This window comes from Spinacia oleracea, chromosome 4 (genome assembly GCF_020520425.1).
Source record: "Spinacia oleracea cultivar Varoflay chromosome 4, BTI_SOV_V1, whole genome shotgun sequence".
NCBI classification, from domain to species: Eukaryota; Viridiplantae; Streptophyta; class Magnoliopsida; order Caryophyllales; family Amaranthaceae; genus Spinacia; species Spinacia oleracea.
In genome coordinates this window covers 63,034,268-63,045,115 of record NC_079490.1, presented here as the reverse complement: position 1 = coordinate 63,045,115, position 10,848 = coordinate 63,034,268, and the positions used below count along the sequence as shown (strand labels likewise).

Sequence of the window (10,848 nt, the reverse complement as noted above, 5' to 3'; positions counted from 1 at the left end):
CTTCCTTCGTCATGTGCGACCGAACGAAGAACCCTGTTCTGTCGAATGGGATTTCTTTGGCTCATAATTCCTTCGCAGCTTCATTTGGTCGAACAAGGAAAGCCGTTTGGGCGCACAACTTTTGTGCGGTCGAGTAGAGAACATTATGCGGTCGCATCCCAAGTTAGGGACATTCTGCCTCTAAAAACCAAATCTGTGCGACCGAACAACAGAGCACGTTCGATCGCACAAAACCTGTGCTGTCGAATTACCAGGGTTGTGCGTTCGTTTTACAATCTTGGGACATTCTGCCTCAAAAATCCGTTTTGTGCGACCGAATGATAGAGGGCATTCGACCGCACAAAACTGGAATCTCCTTGAACTCCATTTGTACTACCTGTTCGGGCGCACAAAACGCTACTCGACCGCACAAGCCCTGTTTTGGCTCAAATTCACTTGTTTTCCATCATTTTTCATCAAGATCACCTATAAAGCACAAGATGGAACAAAACTTATAAATATCACACAAAAAGCTATAAAAACTATAAAAAAGCATAAAAACTAACATAAAATCCTAGGCTAAGAGCGACATAAATGTCGCTCATCACTGAGAGAGACCAGATCTTTGACTGCTGAATTAGCGAAATCGAAGGATTTTTAATTTCCAGAGATTTCCTCCCCCCCAAAAAATCCGGGTACATAGGGTTACTAATTAAGGATGTTCTTCCCGTTTAATTTTTAATGCTTAATATGCGTTTCATATACAATCTCTCGCATTTTGGGAGTGGCGCACGTACCTCTACGTGCGCCATGGTCCACCATCCACGAATTGCAAGTTTGAAGACACAACACGAACAAATACGCGCTTATTGAAAACTAACTAACATAAGTTTGTGACATATAATTTTAACACATGAAACAAATTAAAAAATTACACTAAATTAATTAGTACCACCGTAAAACTCCATAATCAATCTATCTTAGCTTGTTCTTCAAAGGGAGTTAAATTTCCCTTCGACAACAATGATTGTAAGAAATCATTTTTCATCTTCATCTCTTCCATCTTGAGCTTCTTTCCTTCCATTTTAGCATCTATACTAATATTTTAAAATACAAAAATTTGCTATCATGATGCCACGTGTCCCTCCTCCTCTTCATTTCTATATTTTTTTTTCTTTAAACCATCACACCTTTCCTTTCCCGTAATAAATTCATTTTTATTAAATATTCGTGTATTTAATTAGGAAATTTTGGTATTTACTACCTTTAAAATACACCACTTTTGTATTTACTACCTTATGTAATTTTTATTTTAAATTACTACCTTAAACTTCCAATTTTTTTTTATTTACTACCACTTTATAGTTTTCTCATTTTAAAATTAAGATATCTCTTTTGTTTATTAATCGTTTAAAGTGATTCAAAGTTCATTATTTTCCTTTTTCTATAGGGATTTCATTGAGATCGTCATTTCAAAAAAAAAAAAAAAAACGCCTGGTAATTCATAAATATTTTAAAATTTTACAAATAATATTTAATTTGTTTAAACTTTTATGAAATGTTAAAAAGTAAGATCCCTATGGAATCCTTACACATAAATGAGAAGAATGAGTTTTGAATCACTTAAAATGATTAAGAAACGAAAGAGATATCTCAATTTTAAAATAAGAAAACTGTAAAATGGTAGTGAATACGTAAAAAATGGATCTTTAAGGTAGTTATTTAAAATTAATTTTTCATAAGGTAGTAAATACAAAAGTGGTGTATTTTTAAGGTAGTAAATACCAAAAAATCCATTTAATTACGTTCTTATTTTTATTAGTTCATATTCCAACTCAATTGAATAATTTGTATTTAACTCTAAACCCACCATCTACTGTTGTTTCAATATTTTTATTTCTCATTCTTTTTCTCGTTTACCTGTGCATATAAATTTGAAAGATTTTTTTTGCACGAGTTAAAAACTAGTTCCTCTCAGAAACTTGAGCATTGCTCTCGGAGAATTGAACATGCCTCTCCTCTATTTCCATTTTCTTTTGCCTCCTTGATTTCTTTGACATTTCAAAATATAGTCACCTTTGTCGAATCTAGTTTTCTTGAACCCTCATTTATGTGTTAGTTTGCAACGGATCACCAAAGTCGAAACTGCCTCTGATGATTATGCCCCTTTGCCTTTTCTTCAGGCCTTAGTTTTCTTAACACCATTCGATCGATGTATACCTTCAGATACGCAACTGTCCCCACTTTCTATTAGGGATGAGCAAAAATATCCCATTCGTTTATTCGATCCGAAAACCGATGATTCGTTCCAAAATTTTGGAATCCGATCTAGTTTTAAGGTTTTGGATATTTTGGATCGGATATCCGAAAAAAATTCGGATTTTCAGATCGGATTCGGATCAACTTTTTTTTCTATTTGTAATATCTGAAATGTTTCAAAATATTTAAAAAACCAATAGAAAATCTGATATATCGATCCAAAATTTCGGATATCCGAATTGTTTTAATGTAAACATGAATACTTTTTAATTCTCTTTGAATTCCGATCGATTTCGGATTTTTGGAACCGATCTGAAACATCCGATTCGAAAATTTCGGATATCCGAAACTTTCGGATCAGACTCAGGTCACATTTTCTCGATCCTGAAGTTCTAGATATTCGATATTTCGGATCGGATCCGATATCCGAAATTGAACACCATTACTTGCTATGAAAGTTTCACCACTAGTAGAAAAAACCCTTATTGCAGCGGGCTTTTAGACCCCTGTTGCAGCGTACATCGTATGCTGCAACTGGGGGGCCTGCAACAAGTCTGAACTTGTTGCAGCGTACATGTTCGCTGCAAAAAGTGATTTGTTGCAGCGGGCTTTTAGATGTACGCTGCAACAAGTGCCAAAAAATTGGCAAAATTTTGGACTTGTTGCAGCGTACATATAAAAGCCCGCTGCAACAGACCCAACTTTTTGCAGCGTACATTTATTTGTACGCTGCAACAAGTCTGAATTACTCAATTTTTTGCAGCGTACATTTATTTGTACGCTGCAACAAGTCTGAATTTTTGCGAAATTTTTTTCCCTTGTTGCAGCGTACAACATATATGTACGCTGCAAAAAAGCACTTTTGGCGGGAAAATTCTAATTTTGTTTAGGGATACCTAGAGTGCCTTGCACTAAATATAGAAACCTGTCAAAACAATAATAGAATAACGCAACCTGTATAACAAATATAAAAACAACAACTGGAGTTTTGTATACTATATATCCCAAAACCAAAGTGCACATATTACATTTAAATATATGTTCCAATTTCAACATAAACATACATTTTAATATAAAATTTATTCTATAACAACTAAACCAACTCGATCAAGCGCGCTAAAGCCAATAATAAATACTTGTTGGTAAAAAACTTAGCCCATTGCTCACGAACCACATCAAATTCCTCGCATAAGGCGCAATCCTCGGAGTGTAGACCTTTACAAAAACAGAAATTTAAATTAAACATTAGATTAAATACAAATTAAATATCACATTTTAACATTCAAGAAACTAATGACAATGTCCTAATAGTCTAAAATGAGTCCTTAGGTTCTTTAGTTCAAAGTTGGGAGCGAAAATGTCATTTTAGCCTAAATATGACCTATAACGACCCAATGAGTCTATAGGTGCATAAATAGATTGGAACGAGTCTTAGATCGTTAAAATTATGCATATTAAACATGTAATAAGTTTTAAATGAGTCCTTAGGTTCTTTATTTTAAAGTTGGGAGCGAAAATGCCTTATTTTAGCCTAGATATGACCTATAACGATCAAACAAGCATTAAATGGGTATAAGTAGATTAGAATAAGTGCTAGAAACTCAAAACTAAGCTTATTAATCATATAATAATTTAAAAATGAGTCCTTAGGTTCTTAAGTTCAAAGTTGGGAGCGAAAATGTCATTTTAGCCTAAATATGACCTAAAACGACACAATGAGCCTTAAATATGCATAAATGGAATGGAACGAGTCTTATAAAGTTAAAATTATGCATATTAAACATGTATTAAGTTTAAAATGCGTGCTTAGGTTCTTTATTTTAAAGTTAGGAGCGAAAATGCCTCATTTTAGCCTAAATATGACCTATAACTATCAAACAAGCATTAAATGTGCATAAACATATTAGAATAAGTCTTAGAAACTTAAACTAAGCATATTTATCATATAATAAGTTTAAAATGAGTCATTAGGTTCTTAAGTTCAAAGTTGGGAGCGAAAATGTCATTTTAGCCTAAATATGACCTATAACGACACAATGAGCCTTAAATGTGCATAAATGGATTGGAATGAGTACTAGAAAGTTAAAAATAAGCATATAAAACATTTAGTAAGTTTAAAATGAGTCCTTAGGTTCTTTGGTTCATAGTTGGGAGCGAAAATGTCATTTTAGCCTAAATATGACCTACAACGACCTAATGAGCCTTAAAGGTGCATAAATAGATTGGAACGAGTCTTATAAAGTTATAATTATGCATATTAAACATGTATTAAGTTAAAAATGAGTGCTTATGTTCTTTATTTTAAAGTTATGAGCGAAAATGCCTCATTTTAGCCTAAATATGACCTATAACTATCAAACAAGCATTAAATGTGCATAAACAGATTAGAATAAGTCTTAGAAACTTAAAACTAAGCATATTTATCATATAATAAGTTTAAAATGAGTCATTAGGTTCTTAAGTTCAAATTTGTAGCGAAAATGTCATTTTAGCCTAAATATGACCTATAACGACACAATGAGCCTTAAATGTGCATAAATGGATTGGAATGAGTACTAGAAAGTTAAAAATAAGCATATAAAACATTTAGTAAGTTTAAAATGAGTCCTTAGGTTCTTTGGTTCATAGTTGGGAGCGAAAATGTCATTTTAGCCTAAATATGACCTACAACGACCTAATGAGCCTTAAAGGTGCATAAATAGATTGGAACGAGTCTTATAAAGTTATAATTATGCATATTAAACATGTATTAAGTTTAAAATGAGTGCTTAGGTTCTTTATTTTAAAGTTAGGAGCGAAAATGCCTCATTTTAGCCTAAATATGACCTATAACTATCAAACAAGCATTAAATGTGCATAAACAGATTAGAATAAGTCTTAGAAACTTAAAACTAAGCATATTTATCATATAATAAGTTTAAAATGAGTCATTAGGTTCTTAAGTTCAAATTTGTAGCGAAAATGTCATTTTAGCCTAAATATGACTTATAACGACACAATGAGCCTTAAATGTGCATAAATGGATTGGAATGAGTACTAGAAAGTTAAAAATAAGCATATAAAACATTTAGTAAGTTTAAAATGAGTCCTTAGGTTCTTTGGTTCATAGTTGGGAGCGAAAATGTCATTTTAGCCTAAATATGACCTACAACGACCTAATGAGCCTTAAAGGTGCATAAATAGATTGGAACGAGTCTTATAAAGTTATAATTATGCATATTAAACATGTATTAAGTTTAAAATGAGTGCTTAGGTTCTTTATTTTAAAGTTAGGAGCGAAAATGCCTCATTTTAGCCTAAATATGACCTATAACTATCAAACAAGCATTAAATGTGCATAAACAGATTAGAATAAGTCTTAGAAACTTAAAACTAAGCATATTAATCATATAATAAGTTTAAAATGAGTCATTAGGTTCTTAAGTTCAAATTTGTAGCGAAAATGTCATTTTAGCCTAAATATGACCTATAACGACACAATGAGCCTTAAATGTGCATAAATGGATTGGAATGAGTACTAGAAAGTTAAAAATAAGCATATAAAACATTTAGTAAGTTTAAAATGAGTCCTTAGGTTCTTTGGTTCATAGTTGGGAGCGAAAATGTCATTTTAGCCTAAATATGACCTACAACGACCTAATGAGCCTTAAAGGTGCATAAATAGATTGGAACGAGTCTTATAAAGTTATAATTATGCATATTAAACATGTATTAAGTTTAAAATGAGTGCTTAGGTTCTTTATTTTAAAGTTAGGAGCGAAAATGCCTCATTTTAGCCTAAATATGACCTATAACTATCAAACAAGCATTAAATGTGCATAAACAGATTAGAATAAGTCTTAGAAACTTAAAACTAAGCATATTAATCATATAATAAGTTTAAAATGAGTCATTAGGTTCTTAAGTTCAAAGTTGGGAGCGAAAATGGCACTTTAGCCTAAATATGACCTATAACTACACAATGAGCCTTAAATATGCATAAATGGATTGGAATGAGTTCTAGAAAGTCAAAACTAAGAATATAAAACATTTAGTAAGTTTAAAATGAGTCCTTAGGTTCTTTAGTTCAAAGTTTGGAGCGAAAATGTTATTTTAGCCTAAATATGTCCTATAACGACCAAACAAGCCTTAAATGTGTATAAGTAGTTAGAATAAGTCTTAGAAACTTAAAACTAAGCATATTAATCATGTAATAAGTTTAAAATGAGTCCTTAGGTTCTTTAGTTCAAAGTTAGGAGCGCAAATGCCTCATTTTAGCCTAAATATGACCTATAACGATAAAACAAACATTAAATGTGCATAAATAGATTAGAATAAGTCTTAGAAACTTAAAACTAAGCATATTAATCATGTAATAAGTTTAAAATGAGTCCTTAGGTTCTTTAGTTCAAAGTTAGGAGCGAAAATGCCTCATTTTAGCCTAAATATGACCTATAACTATCAAACAAGCATTAAATGTGCATAAACAAATTAGAATAAGTCTTAGAAACTTAAAACTAAGCATATTAATCATATAATAAGTTTAAAATGAGTCATTAGGTTCTTAAGTTCAAAGTTGGGAGCGAAAATGTCATTTTAGCCTAAATATGACCTACAACGACCTAATGAGCCTTAAAGGTGCATAAATAGATTGGAACGAGTCTTATAAAGTTAAAATTATGCATATTAAACATGTATTAAGTTTAAAATGAGTGCTTAGGTTCTTTATTTTAAAGTTAGGAGCGAAAATGCCTCATTTTAGCCTAAATATGACCTATAACTATCAAACAAGCATTAAATGTGCATAAACAGATTAGAATAAGTCTTAGAAACTTAAAACTAAACATATTAATCATATAATAAGTTTAAAATGAGTCATTAGGTTCTTAAGTTCAAAGTTGGGAGCGAAAATGGCACTTTAGCCTAAATATGACCTATAACGACACAATGAGCCTTAAATATGCATAAATGGATTGGAACGAGTCTTATAAAGTTAAAATTATGCATATTAAACATGTATTAAGTTTAAAATGAGTGCTTAGGTTCTTTATTTTAAAGTTAGGAGCGAAAATGCCTCATTTTAGCCTAAATATGACCTATAACTATCAAACAAGCATTAAATGTGCATAAACAGATTAGAATAAGTCTTAGAAACTTAAAACTAAGCATATTAATCATATAATAAGTTTAAAATGAGTCATTAGGTTCTTAAGTTCAAAGTTGGGAGCGAAAATGGCACTTTAGCCTAAATATGACCTATAACGACACAATGAGCCTTAAATATGCATAAATGGATTGGAACGAGTCTTATAAAGTTAAAATTATGCATATTAAACATGTATTAAGTTTAAAATGAGTGCTTAGGTTCTTTATTTTAAAGTTAGGAGCGAAAATGCCTCATTTTAGCCTAAATATGACCTATAACTATCAAACAAGCATTAAATGTTCATAAACAGATTAGAATAAGTCTTAGAAACTTAAAACTAAACATATTAATCATATAATAAGTTTAAAATGAGTCATTAGGTTCTTAAGTTCAAAGTTGGGAGCGAAAATGGCACTTTAGCCTAAATATGACCTATAACGACACAATGAGCCTTAAATATGCATAAATGGATTGGAATGAGTTCTAGAAAGTCAAAACTAAGCATATAAAACATTTAGTAAGTTTAAAATGAGTCCTTAGGTTCTTTAGTTCATAGTTTGGAGCGAAAATGTTATTTTAGCCTAAATATGTCCTATAACGACCAAACAAGCCTTAAATGTGTAAAAGTAGTTAGAATAAGTCTTAGAAACTTAAAACTAAGCATATTAAACATGTAATAAGTTTAAAATAAGTCCTTAGGTTCTTTATTTTAAAGTTGGGAGCGAAAATGCCTTATTTTATCCTAAATATGACCTACAACGATAAAACAAGTATTAAATGTGCATAAATAGATTAGAATAAGTCTTAGAAACTTAAAACTAAGCATATTAATCATGTAAAAGGTTTCAAATGAGTCATTAGATTCTTTAGTTCAATCTTAGGAGCGAAAATGTCTCATTTTAGCCTAAATATGACCTATAACGACCAAACAAGTCTCAAATGTGCATAATAGATCGGATTGAGTCTTGAAAAGTTAAAAATAATCATATGAATCATGTAATAATCATTTGGGGAAAACCGGGTTAGATGTCTTACAGCATGTAAAATCATTATTGAATTCATGTCACCTCTCATGTTGCAAATGTATAAAACATCAATACCAAAATACAAATATCCCTAGCATTATACTATAGTCTCTGCCAATTATTATGATCGAGCTACTAGATTAACTCAATGAAAGAACTGTAAACCGTACAGAACTACAGATAGTATACAACTGAACATAAAGCACCATAGTAGTATGATTATATTTAAACCCCTTCCTTTATGTTCAGTTATACATTGAAGCAAACCACAAATTAGAAGCAAAGCTATACATTGACAAGCCTTCATTAAAAAAAATAAGGCATTTTCTGTATAGAAATTGAAGAAAAAAATGTACTTTGCGTTGAACTTGACCCATATAATTCTTGTTATTCATAGAACTATAAGGAACACGTATATCTATCATTCTATCAGTACATCAATTTTTCAGGTTGGATAGTACTTCAATTGTGAGTTGACTAAAATCAGATTCAAGAGTCCCAAATCACGATATAGAGACTAGTTGATTATTCAAATACTAAATTGTGGTTGTCACTTGTCATCCCCTAGACTACATTCAACCCATGTTCTTCTAAGATCACTTGAGCTATGAGAACTAAGTTGACAATGCAACAAACTAAATACAAAAATCTCACAACTTTGCATTCAAATTCTTCCAAAAACAACAATCAACGAGCATACTAAACCTGAATACAAAATTAATAAGAATAAATTAAAAATAGCTGAAACAATAAACTAAAACCCTTCAATTAATCAACCCAAATCATCATTCTCAATGTAAATCAAAAACCCAATTGGCAAACTATCAATTTTTCACTAAAAACAAATTTCAGAATTCCCAAATTGATGAAATTTGACCTAAAAATCCAACATTTTACTCCAAAAAGAAAGAAACGAGATAAACAAACTCACACTGTGGATGCCGGAGGCGTTAAGGGCGGCAAAGAAGGCGGTAGCGGCGGCTCAAACGAAGAGAGAGGCGACCCCGAGTTCCCTGGCGGGCATAAAATTGGAATCTCCGACGAAGCCTTTCTTGCAAGATCTAATCCCCCACCCTAATTGGACGGCGCTAGCTAGTAGTCACCTAACAACCAGAACGGGCGGCGCAAGCAAGGGGGAAAAGAACATTGAATCGATTAGTTAGGGTTTTGGGATTTTAAATCAAGAACTTATTAAAACAATTGAGGGAAAAATTGAAATCAATTTACCAATTAGTTACAAATGATGTTGTGTTGGTAGGCCACCATTATTGGCGGCGACAAGCAGAGGAAAGCCGAGCACGGAGGCAGGACAACACCATCAACCACAACAACGCAATAACCATCGCAACCACCCAGCAGCGTCGGCATGAAGGAGGTGGTGGCCGGCGATGCAGAGGAACGAAGAGAAAGAGTGTTCGAAATTTGAGATGACGCAGGGAAAGGCACGCGAAGAAGAAAGGACCGGCTTAGGGTTTGTCTTTAGGAGACGACGTAGGGAAAGGCACGTGAAGAAGAAAGGACAGCGAGAAAAAATTTTGAGATGCGGCTTAAATTGTTTTGAAATTTTTTTATCCGGTTATTGCAGGGGGCTTTTAAATTGTACGCTGCAACAAAAAGGGTTGTTGCTGCGGGCTTTTATTTTGTACGCTGCAACAAACACATTTGCTGCGAACAACTAAAATGTACGCTGCGATAACCCTTTAAAGGGTTTGACCCGCGTTGACCGACTGGTTGTTGAAGCGTATTTATACATGTACGCTGCAACAAGGGGGCTGCAACAGGGGTTTTTTCTACTAGTGCACCTTCCTCATCAAGTCTAGCTCTCTTGCCACTACCTTCTTTGTCTTCTGGAGCTTCTCCGTTGTCACGAATATCTCTGTCTTTCTTTGAAATACCCCTCTTCATCCTTCTCCTTCACTTCGGTAGATCACAAAACATCTTCCGACCATGCTCCAATTGAAGTTTTCTACGTCCCTGACGCAATTCCCACTTGCAAATAACTTTTCAACTTCTCCTAAGGAAATAACCCAGAGAATAATGTCTGCAGAGAGCTTTCTCCAACGGCTCTATAACATTTTGAGGCCTCTTGGAGCAACTTCGTAAGGTCTTTCGGGTTTAATGTTGTTGTAGTATGCATAAACTTTTCTCCAAATGTCAATTGCATTCTAGCTGGTTCTCAAAACTGCATCGGTGCAATATGTCATGTAATAATCAATCAGAGCTTCTTCCTCCCGAATAGACCAACTCTGAGTTGGACAAGCTTCAAGAATTTATTGATTTGGTCTAATAGGCAGCGATGTGTCATGATCGTAGGTTGTGTCTCCAGGACACTTCCCTCTACATCTTTACAATCAATGGTGTTAGCATAAAATATTGATTGTTAAATTTTTTGAGAGGGAGAATCCCTTGTACATATGAATTAAAGTCGTGATGGTGATTGCTATTCAAATTAAGATCAAA

General features: G+C 32.9%; 1 long non-coding RNA gene across 1 annotated transcript; it reads right to left on the bottom strand.

The window, feature by feature from the left end:
- Positions 1-3,206: 3,206 nt before the first annotated feature.
- LOC130459318 (uncharacterized) lies at positions 3,207-9,855 on the bottom strand. Its single transcript, XR_008918653.1, has 3 exons — positions 9,616-9,855; positions 9,320-9,491; positions 3,207-3,453 (listed from the first exon to the last, which is right to left on the bottom strand). It is a non-coding gene; the product is annotated as an uncharacterized lncRNA (long non-coding RNA).
- Positions 9,856-10,848: the final 993 nt, after the last annotated feature.